This window comes from Ascaphus truei, chromosome 4, assembly GCF_040206685.1.
Source record: "Ascaphus truei isolate aAscTru1 chromosome 4, aAscTru1.hap1, whole genome shotgun sequence".
NCBI lineage: Eukaryota > Metazoa > Chordata > Amphibia > Anura > Ascaphidae > Ascaphus > Ascaphus truei.
In genome coordinates, this window is record NC_134486.1 from 250,273,242 (window position 1) to 250,288,470 (window position 15,229).

Here is a 15,229-nt window from a genome sequence, read left to right on the forward strand (position 1 = left end):
GGAGGTAAGTGTGACATTCGGGGCTAACCAGGCTCTCAAATATAGGTTAAGCCTTTTTTGGTTACCCCTGATCCGTGTTTAAGGGTCCAAGAGAAATAGCTCTTGTGCCCAGTAACATTGTATCATTCTTTTATACTGCATGTAATAAAAGTATTTTTTGTGTGTTTCCCTTTCCGGGCATGCCAGCAAGCAGGGATTGCTAGGGTATGAGTTTCAAGGGTTTTGCAGAGGAACCATTGACAGAATGTGCCTACTAGGTTGGGGTCCGGAGTTGTCGATTCCCCCATACATACAGTACCGACCAACTTTATTCTTACTTGACCCGTGGATTGATTTGGATTTTTAGTTTAATGTTTATTATTTTATGGTTTTTTATTTTATGGGTTCCTGTTCGTGGATTGGTTCGTGAGTAAGCTGCGCAACGGGAGTCGGTGGGGGCAAGTAATGGTAAGTGAACTAAAGAAATGTATTTTATTTAACTTGTTAATTTTTTTTAAAGCTTTTTTAACATGTGTATTTTTTTTTTGTGGTATATCATTTCTTGCCACTGTATGTATGTATGTATATATGTCAAGAGAGATATATACATACCGGGTAAGAAATGATGTTGTTTTAAAAGCTTGATTTGATGTGTTTTAAATTAATTTGTCTATGCTGCTATGCTTTATTGTGAGTTTAAAGTATTTTAAAATTAGATAGATGTAATTGTTGATATTGTATTGTGTGTTTGAGGGAGGTCAGGGCTAGCCTTGGTTTTAAAGTTTGTATTCCGGTTGGTACTTATATTTTTTTCACATGCTGAATTGTTCTGCTCGAGGCGTGAATTAGTTAATTGTTTCATTTTTCAGGATGGACTGTCAATTGTTTAGGGATGTAAATAATGATTGCTAATTGATTTTTGTTTACTTGATTGGTTAAAATAGTTGACTTGTTTGGAGTACAGTATTTGTATTTAGCTTGCGATGATATTGTTCACATTCATTTGCAGAATGTATATGGTGCATAGATTTTATGCATCATTTATACAATGTAAATGCAATGTATTGATTGGAATGTGAGGTGTTGCTTTGGCATTTGATGATTTAGATTGTAAGATCAGTTAGGATTATTAAAGGAAATTCATTGTAATGTAGTGTACAGTATCTGTATGGAGAAGTGTTATTTGTAGGACAGTATGGTTTTGATAACCCTTGTTCATTTATTTGTATATTGGCTCATCATGTGTGTGTATATACTATATATATATATATATATATATATATATATATATATATATATATATATATATATATATACTGTATATATAGTTGCATGATGAAGCCACTGTACAAATTCATGGGTGAAGGGTGGGTATCGGGCCAGTGTGGCTTAACCCCTTAATTACCTTTGCGGTTATTATCCGATAACGTGTTTAAGGGGTTAATTGATATCTGAATGTAATTGCAATGTATTGGCTTTGTTTTGGCAATGTATTTTGTGGACAAGACAAGGATGTTGCTGGCGACGGACACTTCGTATTGATGAGGTCAGTAGTACTTTCTTTATTTGAATATGCTGTTAATGTTTTTAATAATGGGCAATTAATCTATTATCCATATCTGGATAATAGTTATTTTGCACATTATTGTACTGTAGGTGTTGGTGGTGGTGGGGGGGGGGGGTGTATGTATTGAATGTATAGGCCAGGTTTATTTTTTTTACATTCAGGGTTTGTTCCGTGGTTCTGCGTGGGACCTCTGATATCCCACGGGTATCAGGCTGGTGGTTCCACGGGTGACACATGCGGGGATGAAGCTGTGTGGTCCCACTTCTGTGGGGGCACCGCCGACCCGTAGTCTGCGGGGATGAAGCTGTGTGGTCCCACTTCTGTGGGGGCACCGCCGACCCGTAGGTGCGGGGATGATGATGTGTGGTCCCACTTCTGTGGGGGCACAGCGGACCCGTAGTGAGCACTCGTGAGTTCCACAGACCCCAGTGGGAACCACCCGAGGCCCTGCAGACACCTGTGGGTCTGACCTGGGGCTCCCAGACATCCTTGGGCCTACCGTGGGGACCCAATTGTGGCCCACAGTGACCCAAGGAGACCACCTGGGGGCCATAGTGCTGGCGGGACCCACCAGCAGGCCTCCAGAACCTGTTTGAAAAGGGCTGCTGGTACCCTGTAGGTCTGTCCAGGTGCCCCGCCAGCCCACCGGGGACTCGCGTGGGGCTGCGTTATGAAGCCGGTTTGTAAAATAATAAATCATTTATTTATGGGGGGGCACAGGGGGTGGGTAATGTATTTAATAAATAGAATGATGTTTATTGTGGATCACTGTTGTTTTTATTGTGGGTACTGGGGGTGGGGGGGGGTGTTTCCCCAACGGTATGTGGGCAGACCTCCCTTGTGGGTACTGGGTGAGGGGGGTAGGCCTCACGGGATGAGGGGTTAGTGTGGGAGGGTATGTAGGCATCCCGAGTGGTGGGTGAGGGTGGGTTAACCCCTTAATGACTGTAGCAGTTAATAACCGCTATGGTTATTAAGGGGTTAGGGGACATTACTTTGAATGTTTTAATTTTTGTGTCTGTTTTGCAGAAACGGAGGGGCCATGGCCAGGATGGGGGGGGGGGGGTAACGGTATGTGGGTAGTGGGTGAGGGTGGTTAGACCTCACAGTATGCACATCGGGTCCCCCCACCCCACATTTACATAAACTGCACTCACAGCAACACAGGCAGGGAGATTTAACAGACAGATTAGGGGGAGGGGGCTTTATACAGATTACACTCAAGGCAGGGAGATTTAACAGAAACATTAGGGGGGAGGGGGCTTTAAACAGATTACACTCAAGGCAGGGAGATTTAACAGAAACATTAGGGGGAGGGGGCTTTACACAGATTACACTCAAGGCAGGGAGATACAGGGGATGTACTGTACTGTATGTTGTTTATTGCAATGCTTCAATGTGTGTACAGTATAATGTTTTTTTACAATTAGATAGATGTAATCCTTGGTATTGTAAGGTTTAGCTTTGGTTTTAAATTTTGTTTTCTGGTTGGTACTTATATATTGATTTTTGTTTACTTGATTGGTTAAAATAGTTGACTTGTTTGGAGTACAGTATTTGTATTTAGCTTGCAATGATATTGTTCACATTCATTTGCAGAATGTATATGGTGCATAGATTTTATGCATCATTTATACAATGTAAATGCAATGTATTGATTGGAATGTGAGGTGTTTCATTGGCATTTGATGATTTAGATTGTAAGATCAGTTAGGATTATTAAAGGAAATTCATTGTAATGTAGTGTGTCTGTATGGAGAAGTGTTATTTGTAGGACAGTATGGTTTTGATAACCCTTCTACATTTATTTGTATATTGGTTCATCATGTGTGTGTATATACTGTATATATATATATATATATATATGTATAGGGATTGTTATTATATATATATATACTGTATATATATATATATATGTATATATATATATATATATATATACTGTATATATACATATATATTTATATTCATGTATTTATTTAAATTTATTTATTAATTGTGGGGCTGCTGTGCGTGAATTTTTTTTATTGTGGGTAGCGGGTGTGGGTGAAGGGGGTGTTTGGCCCTTGGTGTGAGTTTAGGACTTACGGGGGGGTTGCGGGTGCACTTAACCCCTTCACGACCGTAGCAGTTAATACCGCTACGGTCGTGAAGGGGTTAAGTGCACCCGCAACCCCCCACAAGCCCTAAACAACCACCGTTGGTGCTAATACCCCCTTCACCCACCCCTACTACCCACAATAAAAAAAATTCACACACAGCAGCAGCACAATTAATAAATAAATCTAAATAAATAAATACGTGAATAGAAATAAATACATTTAAAATACATTTTTATTCATAGTGTAGATGTGCAGGGGGTCTCCGGAGCTGAACCGCTTTGGTTTTAGGTCTGGGGACCCCCTGCTCCCCGAGATACAGGCCCCTTTAGGGGGTGCCGGTATCCCTCTGCTTGGTTTACATGCCGCGGTCACGTGATCGGGACCTTTAAATGCAGAGGGATACCGGCACCTCATAAAGGGGGCTGTATCTCGGGGAGCAGGGGGTCCCCGGACCTGAAACCAACGCGGTTCAGCTCCGGAGACCCCCTGCACATCTACACTATGAATAAAAATGTATTTTAAATGTATTTTTTTATATTCATGTATTTATTTATTTATTTAGATTTATTTATTTATTTTTTGGGCGGCTGCTGTGTGTGAGTTTTTTTTATTGTGGGTTGCGGGGGTGGGTGAAGGGGGTATTAGCCCCAACGATGGTTGTTTAGGGCTTGCGGGGTGGTAGCGGGAGGGGTTAACCCCTTCATGACCGTAGCGGTATTAACTGCTACGGCCGTGAAGGGGTTAAGTGCACCCGCAACCCCCACACAAGTCCTAAACTCACACCAAGGGCCAAATACCCCCTTCACCCACCCCCGCTACCCACAATAAAGCGGGCACGGTGGGTTAACCCCTTCATTGCCTTAGCGGCTATCAGCTATGGTAATGAAGCAGCATTTCTGTATTTTTAATAATATTGTGCAGGAGCAGGGGGTCCCCTGAGCATTAATTTCTGGCTCAGGGAACCCCCGGCTCACTGTACAATATTATTAAAATACAGAAATGCTGCTTCGTTACCATAGCACATAGCCGCTAAGGTAAGGAACGAGTGTTTATTTATATATGTGTTTTATTTATACTGTACACGTGCAGAGGGTCTCCGGAGCAGAAACGTTTTGGTTTTAGGTCTGGGGACCCCCTGCTCCCCGAGATACAGGCCCCTTTAGGGGGTGCCGGTATCCCTCTGCTTGGTTTACATATCGCTGTCACATGATCGGGACCTTTAAATGCAGAGGGATACCGGCACCTCATAAAGGGGGCTGTATCTCGGGGAGCAGGGGGTCCCCAGACTTGAAACCAATGCGGTTCAGCTCCGGAGACCCCCTGCACATCTACACTATGAATAAAAATGTATTTTAAATAATTTTTAATGTGCCGATGTTTGCGCAGAGAGAGCAGCGGATCTCTCTCTGCTGCAAACACATCTCGCCCCCGGCCTATAGTATCATTGATGTGCATATACAGTACTGTATGTGTACAGTACTGTATGTTAGGGGTTATAGGGGTTGTTGTTATACAGTATATATATATATATATATATATATATATATACACACATATATATTTATATATATATACACATATATATATACTGCATTACAATTCATGAATTTATGCCATCTGGTGGACACGCGAAGCATTGCAGCCTATTAAATCCTGACCCATTATCAATTAACACATCAACCGCGCGTCAACCGGGCATGCGCCTGGCTGGGAAGGCAAAAGGAGCGCGGCATGCTCCAGGTGAACAGCGTGGCATTCCAGGAACATGCCAGGTAAAAGCCGGTGAATTGTAAGAATAAAAGCTGCCGCTGCTGTATACACGGTAATCATGCCTGATTCTCGGATACATATAGGCACATTGTCCCAGCAATATTTCCCCTTGAAAACGCAAGCGCGACTCACCACTAGGGTACCCTGCTTCAGCACAGCCCACCAGAAAGGAGAATGGGGCACAGGGATAAAACATATATTCCTGTAGCTGGGGGAATCCCTAGGTTAAGGGGGGTACCTCAGCTAATGTCCAATTGACCCACAACCAGTGTAGTTTGTGGGTACCCCAACTGTATATAAGGTTGTGGGGGAACTCAGAGTTCAGACTGAGTTCAAAAGATAGTGTATGGGGAATAAGGCAGATAGAAATAAAACTACAACATGTCCCTTTCTGTCCCCTGTTCCCCAAGACTCAGAAGTATAGTGAAATATACTTTATTAAATGTAATGTGTTCTTTACATTCGGAACCGAAGTCCAAACAGGCTGCCCGAGCTAACCCACAGGCGCCAGTAAGTCTGCTGGACATCGGAGTTCAAAGCAGTCAGAGGATGCCCAGAGGTGAGAATAGCATTTGATCAGCGGGAAAAGGCGGAGTACCAGGTCGGAAGATCAATGGCAATCGCCCAGGCTGCCACTTGTTCTAAATAGAAAAAATAGACAAGTGCGCAAAAGAATATAAACTTGATAAAAGTGTTAAATGTGATATGAATTAAAAATCAAAAACACCCCACCATGTGAAAAAGGTAATTAAATGTATACCAATGTAGATGAGCGTCTGCTGCTGTGCAAAAGGGTAGCCCAAGACCCTAGAATCTAGTAACAAAAAAAACAAACAAAGCGCACAACACTCATCGTGAAAAATGTAATAAACTATGTTTATATATAAGGTGTTTCAAGGTTATGCGTACATCAAGGTAGATTTAATCAAGCATAGAGCCACAACGTGGCAGTTACCAACGGCTGCAACCAGGAACCGCCGAGACTTTTCTCCCCTCTCCACACGCGCAGGTAGGTAAAATACCGGATGGTTGATGACTCTGCCACATTCTCAATGTCCTGTATATGGCGTCAATAAGCTTAGTGGATCCTGGGGAGTAGTTGTCCTTTACTCGCAGGTTGAACACAGGTTCCCCTGCAGACCTCACTTCACTTCCAGATCAGTCAAGCAGTGTGGCGGCGTGATCCTGCAGTCCCGTCTGTGACGTCAGAGCGCCTGGTTTACTCTGAGTCGCGGCAGATGCCCGTCCTGCTTCAGACTTCACTTAGCAACCACAGAAGCAAGCAACATCACAGCACATGCGCAGAAGGATGGAAATCAACTCGGTGTTCAGCAAACCGTTTGACCTCACAAAAATAAAATACACCTTGGAAAATAGATATTAAAAATATACAGGTTGAATGGTATCTCTCCAACGCGTTTCGTAGCTCAAGGGCCACTTCTTCTGCCAGAACTGGTGGAGCCTGTCCCAGCGGGTGGCATTGAGATAGTCAGGGACGTAGGTGGCAAACTTGCGCATGTCCCTTGGCTATTTGAGATTTCCCACTGATCCGGCTTTTCTAGCTAGCTTGGCTCTGATTGGTTGCATGGGAATTTTCCCACGCGTTTATTGGCTGCTGAGTTTTGTGAATGAAACTCAGAATACTATAAGAATCTGTGAGCCAATCTGATTGTAATTCTCCGGTAGTAAGAGCGTTGGCGCACTTTTCAAAGTTGCTTCTGCACGAATAGCAGAGCAACCGGCTTCGATTTTAAGCCTGAAAGGCCTACCTGCCAGAGTCTAAGTCCCGACTTTTTTGCCCAAGTTCCCAGAAACAATGGTAGCGGACGCGGCTGGGATTTTATGCTGATTTGAGTTCCCGGAGATTTGGAGTAAGTCGCAGTCAGAAGAGAACGTAGCGATGGCGTGTGGAACTTTGACGATTTGGGTTCCAGGAGATTCCGGACCAGGTCCCGGTCAGGGTAAAACTCTCCCATAGAGTTCCCTGCACCTAGGAAAATCTAGTTTTCAACCCCGGTCCCAAAGTAAGTGTGTCTTTTTGTCTGTATTTTGTGTATCGTGTATAAGCGAACTTATGCGAATAAACTACAATTTATTTCATTACCTTGTTTTGCTCAATGAATGATCCCAGTAAAAAGGTGTAAATAACCTGGTCTCCCGTTGAAAGTAAGTACCCTGGATTACTTCCAACCTTGACCGAACCGACCTGCTAATACTATATCATTTTATCATTTATCATTTTATCACCCATAGGCTCTAAGCTAATTGCTTCCCTTAGTTCATTATTTAACAATTTTTTGTTTTAATACAAAAATCCGTGACATTGCAAAACTTAACCAAAAAAATCTCGTTTTGCAATGCCACAGATTTTTATATTAAAGCTGCAGTTTAAGCATTATCCTACATGTGTGTTTTTTTTTTTAAAATAAATCAGTTCTGTACTATTAGAAAATTCTTGTAGCATTTAAAAAAATAATAATAATAAAACAAAATATATATATATATTTTTTTTAAAGACATTTTTATGTATTCTAACGTAACAAGCATTTTTGTTTCTATTGCAACCATTTACAAAGTCACATACCCAGGGCCACCGACAGGAGGGGACAGGTGTCTCGAGCCCGGAGGCTGCGGAGGGCCCAGCCAGGTCCTGGCTCTCCATCTGCTGCCTGCAGGCCTCTCCCCCACTGTGTCCTGAGCTTCCACCTCTGGCACGCGACGGCCCTCTCTGACGTCAGTGCACCGGCTTCTGGTGCGCGCCGGCATGAGAGGGAGGCCCGGCGTGCGCTGACGGCGGGAGCACGTGGGACACAGTGAGGGAGAGGCCTGCAGGCAGCTGATGGAGAGCCGGGCTGGGCCGCGACCAGCAGCCGAGCCAGAAGTCAGGCCCAACTTACAGTGCCGGCCGGGCCCCCACAGCCTCCGGGCCCGGCCTGAGACCAGCCCCTAGGTACTGTAAGTCTTTTTTTATATATATATGTATTGGGGAGAGTGGGGGGATTTTTTTTTTTTTTTTAAACATTGTTTTTATTAGTTTTTTGTGCATACACGTCAAAGAATGCAGGATGTTGTCAATTGTATCAGGTATACACCTAACTTACAGGGAAACTTTACAAGTAACGGACGAACATTGGGGGGACCACAGGACAGGACGCAGACAGACTGACAACATCTAAGGACAAGGAAAAAGAGGGGGGAGGGGGGGGGGTAGGGGTGGGGGGGGAGCTGCCTGGTAGTAGCGCTGATTCCACGTTTCGCCGGGGTCTTTCACCATTGCTGCCTTTGTTCTGCTCCAGTTCGCCTCTCAGAGGAGCTCAGATCCGGAACACATCAGGATTTCATGAGTCGGAGAATCTCTTCACCACTGTACCTCGGGGGGAGCCCTACTGTCCGATCGTCCCGTCCGACTCCCAACCCAACATCCAAGGAGAACCCATCTATCTCTATCAGAGCCATATTGTGGCCTCATTCATCCCCTGAATATCAGTCTGGGCAAGCCATAATGACCATACTTTCTCAAATTTATCGGCTGAGTCGTTAACTAAACTCGTTAACTTCTCCATTCTACAAATGAACCAAATTCTGTTTCTAATTTTATCAATAGACGGAATTGCGTTCTGATTCCACAGTGCTGCGGTCTCGCACCTCATAGCGGTAGCAAAATGTGCTATCAGCTTGTTACCCGATCTAGATACCTCGTTTGTAGGTTTACCTGATAAAAATAGCCACGGGTCCAGCTGTATTGTGAGCCCTAAAAAGATCCTCTGCAGCCAATCGCGGATCTGGGTCCAGACCGGCACTAATCTTGGGCAAGACCACAGCATGTGCACCAGATCCCCCTGTTCCCCGCACCGCCTGGGGCAGAGCGGGGAAGCCCCCCGGACAAATTTAGCTAATCTGATTGGGGTGAGATACCACCTTAATAATACCTTATATGAGTTCTCCTTCAATGTCGTGCATATGGAGCTCGAGGCCGCAGCTTTGAACACCGCAGCCCAGTCCTCGTCCTCTAATTGTGTCTGGAGATCCTCTTCCCATTGTGTCATAAAACTGGGTTTGATTGTCCTGTCTGAGTCAGTATTCACCACCTCTCTGTACAACGCAGAGATTAGTCCCCGCGTGTCGGCTCCGCGCACGCAGAGCTGTTCGAATTTGGTCAGCGGTGGTCTCACCGGGTGTGCGTTATAAAATGCCTGGACCTGGAGGTACCTCATAAAATCAGTGTTAGGTACGCCCGTTTCTGACTGTAATAGTTCAAAAGATTTGATCTTGCCTTTAACCTCCAGGTCCTTCAACCGACTAATCCCTAATTGCCGCCAGCGCGGGAAGCATTTTTCCGCCAGCCCAGGAGCAAAGTCCGGATTGCCAAATAAAGGAGCCATCAGTGTGTGTTTGGAGGTCAGAGAGCAGCTAGTTTTAGAAGCCTCCCAGACCGAGAGTGAGTTGAGCACAGAGGATAGTGGGATGAGCTTATCCTTCACCCGTGTCCTCGGGTACCAGATTAGGTCCCTGAGCTCAAGCGGGGCGCACACCTCCTTCTCCAGTGCCACCCACCTCCTGAGCCCCGGGTCCCCATGCCACTGCGTGATTTGACACAATTGTGCCGCTTTATAGTAGGATAAGACGCTCGGGACTGCCAGGCCACCAGCTTCCTTGGATTTTTGCATAATTTTCCCTTTAATCCGTGGTTTTTTATCTTTCCAAATAAATTGGGAAATAGCCTTTTGGAGCCCTGCGATGTCTGCTCTAACCACGGCAACCGGGAGAGTTTGGAACAGGTATAGAATTCGGGGAAGGATGTTCATCTTGACACTATAGATCCTCCCCAACCAAGAAATACCATATGCCTTCCATTCCTGCAGCTCTTTTTTGAGAGTCCTCAGCAGTCTGGGATAGTTCGCCGAATATAAGGAGCTCGCCTTTTTTGTGATCTGCACTCCTAGGTATTTCATGGCGGATGGACGCCATCTGAACTCAAAGTTGAGTTCTATCAACTTCTCCATTTCTCTTGGCAGGTGTAGGCTTAAGGCCTCTGATTTCGTTTGATTTATTTTGAAGCCAGAGATCTGGGCAAAACGCTCTAGAAGCTCGAACAGATTAGGCAGCGAGATAAGCGGCTTGGCAAGGGTTAGAATGATATCATCCGCGTACAGAGCCACTTTGTGCTCCTGCGAATGGATCTGTACCCCAGCGATATCAGCGTTACTCCGAATTTGTGCTGCGAGTGGTTCGATGCATAAGGCGAATAGCAGGGGCGAAAGCGGACATCCCTGCCTCGTCCCACTTTTAATTGGGAATAGTTCCGAGGGGAATCCCTGGTGAACTACTCTGGCTGACGGTGCCGTATATAGTGCTTTGACAGCCTGTTGGAATTTGCCTCCAAACCCAAATGCGCCAAGCGTGGACTCCAGGTATGGCCAATCAATCCTGTCAAAGGCCTTTTCCGCGTCTAAGCTTAGGGCCACACCCCGAATCTTGTTGGCTCCCATGAAATCTATTATATCAACAATTCTTCTAGTGTTGTCGGCCGCTTGTCTACCTCTAATGAAGCCAACTTGATCCGGGTGGATGAGCCCCGGCAGGATTACATTTAATCTATTGGCCAGCAATTTAGCGTAGATTTTTACATCTGTGTTAATTAATGATATTGGCCGGTAACTTTGGCAGCTAGTGGGATCCTTGTCCTCTTTATGAATTACCGAGATTGATGCCTGGAGCATCTGTCCCGGAAAGGGCTCTCCTGCTAATACTCCATTAAACAGCTGGAGCATGTGTGGAGCTAAGACTCCGATAAATTTTTTGTAATACAGATTGGAGAACCCATCCGGGCCTGGGGCTTTTGATGCTTTTAAGTTTTTTACAACCGCCTCTAGTTCTTCCCTTGTGAAGTCTCGTTGCAGAGCCTCTCGCTCCTTTCTGTTTACTTGTGGCAAGACTGCGTCTGCTAGGAATTTCTGTAGATTACTACTTGTCCTAGCATTGTGAACTACCTTCTCTCCATTATACAGCTGTTCGTAGAATTTCGCAAACTCCCCTACTATGACTTTAGGGTTTGAGGAACTCTGGCCTCCTGCGGTCGTAATAGAATGAATGTTAAAATTTGGTTTCCTATTACGGAGTCTGGTGGCTAGCATAGTGTCCGGTTTGTTAGCTTTCTCATAGAACTTCCTCTGTGTCCAACTCATGTCTTTCTCCGCTCGGGAAGTAAGGAGGAGGTTTAGCTGAATTCTAACATCCTTCAGCTCCCTCAGATCAACATCTCTACCTGTCTGGTTATGTAGAGTAGAGAGCTCATGTAACCTGTGATAAAGCTGGGCTAATTTGGCTTCCTTTTTCTTTTTCCTATTTGCCGCTATACCGATTAAAACCCCCCTAATCGTGGCCTTATGAGCCTCCCATAACAGTGATTGGGATTCTACACTGCCACTATTTATCCGGAAATACTCTGATATTTCAGATTTCACTTTGTTTTGGGTCTCCGGGATTTTGATTATTGATTCATTTAGCTTCCAGTTTGCTCCCGGGCTGGCATTACTCAATTGGGTGCATCTTAGCTCTACCGATGCATGGTCCGACCAAGTAATATCATGTATGCTTGTGTCGGAAATTTGTGGGACCATTCTGCCCGATACAAAGAAGTGGTCAATCCTACTGTAGCTGTCATGTGGGTGGGAGTAGAACGAATAACTGCGGTCTCCCTGGTGCTGCTCTCTCCATATGTCCACCAGGCTAGTCTGTTTAAGGCCTTTCAGTAATGAGCTATTCCCTTCTTTCTTATTATTTTTTTGGGACGTAGATCTGTCTACCTTTGCATTCATGACTGTGTTAAAGTCGCCCCCTAGAATTATTTGTCCCTCAGCCCATACCTGCAGCTTCTGGAAGAATGTGTTGTAGAAGTCTAGCTGACCTTCGTTTGGAGCGTATATACACGCTAATGTCATTCTGACCTGTTTAAGGAGCCCGACCAGCACCAGATACCTTCCCTTTGGGTCCCTTTTAATCTTTTCAACCTGGAAGGGGGTGTGATTTTGGAATAGGATAGCTACACCTTTCTTTTTCTCTGCCCCTGATGCTAAAAAGAACTTACGAAAGCTAGAGTCAAGAAATTTCGGATTATTACGCGAGCTGAAGTGAGTCTCCTGTAGGAAGACCACGTCAGCCCCTCTCCTCTTGAATTCAGTGAAAGCGACTCTCCGCTTACGTGGACTGTTGAGCCCTTTGGCGTTTTGCGAGATGAAAATTACCTCCATTTTATGTAGTAGTGTCTGTGTGGACCTAGAATGTAAGCCGGTCTGATCTTACCCCTGACCCTGGACATGTTCTGTTCATGGACTCTGTGGTGTAGACTCCAGAAGCGCCTATTCAACCCACCGCCTGTTGGGACTGGAGAAGGAAAGGGAAAAAACATGAGGGAAGAATACACACATAAAACACCTAAATACATCATGAGAACCGTATTGGTCTTAAAAGACCTCGGGTTCAATGCCCGGAGGAGAGATTTTCTCCCTGGACCCTCCTCCCCCTTGGTCCCTCTCTGTGGCTTCCAGAACTCGCCACAGATCTCTGGGTCAGAACCAGGTAGGTGGGATATGACCCCCCTCCTGGCGAAGACGCACATGCCTGCAGGCAGAGTGGTGGCTGCCCCCCTCCCCGCCGGCCGCTCTGTGCGTTACAAAACCTAACAACTAACTTCTCTTCTATCTATTTTATTAACTCTTATTAATCCAAACTTAAGCGTTTAACTACCTTGAGCTCGAATCATGAGCTCTTCCCTTTTATCTAAAACTGTAACTACAACTTTCCACCCTGTTCTCTGCCTGCCCTTTTAACCGCTGACCGTTTCTACCTCCCCTCATGCATTCCTCCCTGCTTCCGGGCTCGGGTGCTCTCCCTCTCTCCCCCTCCCTATAGGATCCTGCCGGGTCCCTCGTTGCCGCATTTCTGTTATCTCTCCTGGGAGACCTCCGCTTGCGCCGCTCCAGTACCCCTATGTTCTCACTCATGTTCTTTTGTCCGCTATCTACTCTATGCTATTCTTACTCAGTACATGATACTTTGCCCCTGTACTCTGCTTTGTTTATGGCTATTAGGCTTGTCTATGCTGTCTTCCCCCCTTTGTCTCCTGTCCCTGATGGGGGCCTGTGCTACCTCTTCCCCCCCCCCTCCCGCCCGTGCATGTCCCCTCCTCGAGCGGCCAGGCAACCTCCTTCTGCACCGCTGAGTCTTTTCTGCGGGACTCCGCCTGTCCTGTGATCGCCTCCCCGGCGGAGGAGCTCGCGTGCCCCCGCCAGAGGAGATCGCTGTACTCCCAGCCGGTCGCCTCGCATCTGACGTCATCCTGGCGTCCGCCCGGGCTCTTCACCGCGCCTCTCCTCCAACTCTCGTGATAGCGGGATCCATGACGTCACCAGTGTGGGCGTGTTGATCTCATTCCGCGGTGGACTGCCGAGACGAGAGGGCTGGATCGGGGGAGGCTCTCTGGGCGGGTCCATCCGGCAGAGCAGATCTTCCCGCCGAAACCCCCGCCGCCATTGGAGATCTCGCGCCCTTCCGTCCTTCTTCCTCACCATTAGGTGCATATCCGCCATTTTGGGGACCCATGCGCTGCGGCCATCTGCTGAATGCCGTCATCTTTGGACTCGGGACAACTCCGGAACCTCGGCAGTCTCACGGTAGGGGGATGTCTGGTGTAGCCTGTGTGGCAGGGTGTGTTTAAACTGCGCAACGGGCGCAACTGCAGCTCTTGAACTTTATAGAGTCTCTCCTTTATGGGCTTTTCCCTCTGCCCCCCTCCTTGCTGATTCTCCTCTCCGGCGTGGGAGAGGTGCCCTGCTTTCCTGTCGGGGAGTCCGTCCTCTTCCCCTGCTGGGCTCCCTCCGCTCCATTGTCCTGTGATCCCCGTACACCCAGTTTTTTAAGGAAGGCTGCCCCTTCTGAGGGGTGCTTGAGCACCTGCGGTCTGCCGTTTTTGATGGCTACTAGGGCGAATGGGAATGCCCAACGGTAGCGCACCTCATTGTCCCTTAGGGCCTTAGTTATGTGCCCCACAGCTCTCCGTCTGGCCAGTGTCAGCGGGGACAGATCCTGGAAGATCAACAGGGTAATCCCCTCGAAGGTAATGTGTGGGGTGGCACGGGCTATTCTGCTCACCTCTTCTTTGACAGAGAAGTAGTGGAGCCGGAGGATCACATCCCTAGGGGGGTTGGAGGGCACGGGTCTGGATCGTAAGGCCCTATGGCATCTGTCCATCCTAAAGTCTGAGGCCGGGCTGCCTGGTAATATTGAGGCCATCCAGCGGGAGAGTAAAGCTTCTGGGTCCAGAATTTCTTCTGGGATCCCCCTCACTCTGAGGTTATTTCTTCGATCTCTATTCTCCCCGTCCTCTTGTCTGGCTTCCAACTCTGCCACTCTCTGTTCCAGCGCTTGTACCCGGGAGTTTGTCTCCTTGTGGGCAGTTGAGCTAACGTCCATGCGCTCCTCCAGGTCGTTGGTCCTCGTCCCTATCTGTACCAGATCATGTCTGAGCCCCTCCACCTCTCCTCTGAAGAAGGATTTGAGATCAATTAATAGTCTTGATATTTCTTTTTTGATGACTTTTGTTTGTTCTGCTGCCGCTCTGGAGCCCTCTGCATCCTGGGCTGAGTCTGAGTCAGATACTGCTGACATCTCTGCAGTCCCTGCCTTGCTTTGGCCGGTGAAGTAGGCCCTGACATCTGACTTTCGGCGAGTCTTTTGTCTTGTAGCTGCCATCCTTTTTTGGGGTGTATTATCTTAACTGGGAAGGGTTTAGGCAGCCGTCGCTATGTTTTTT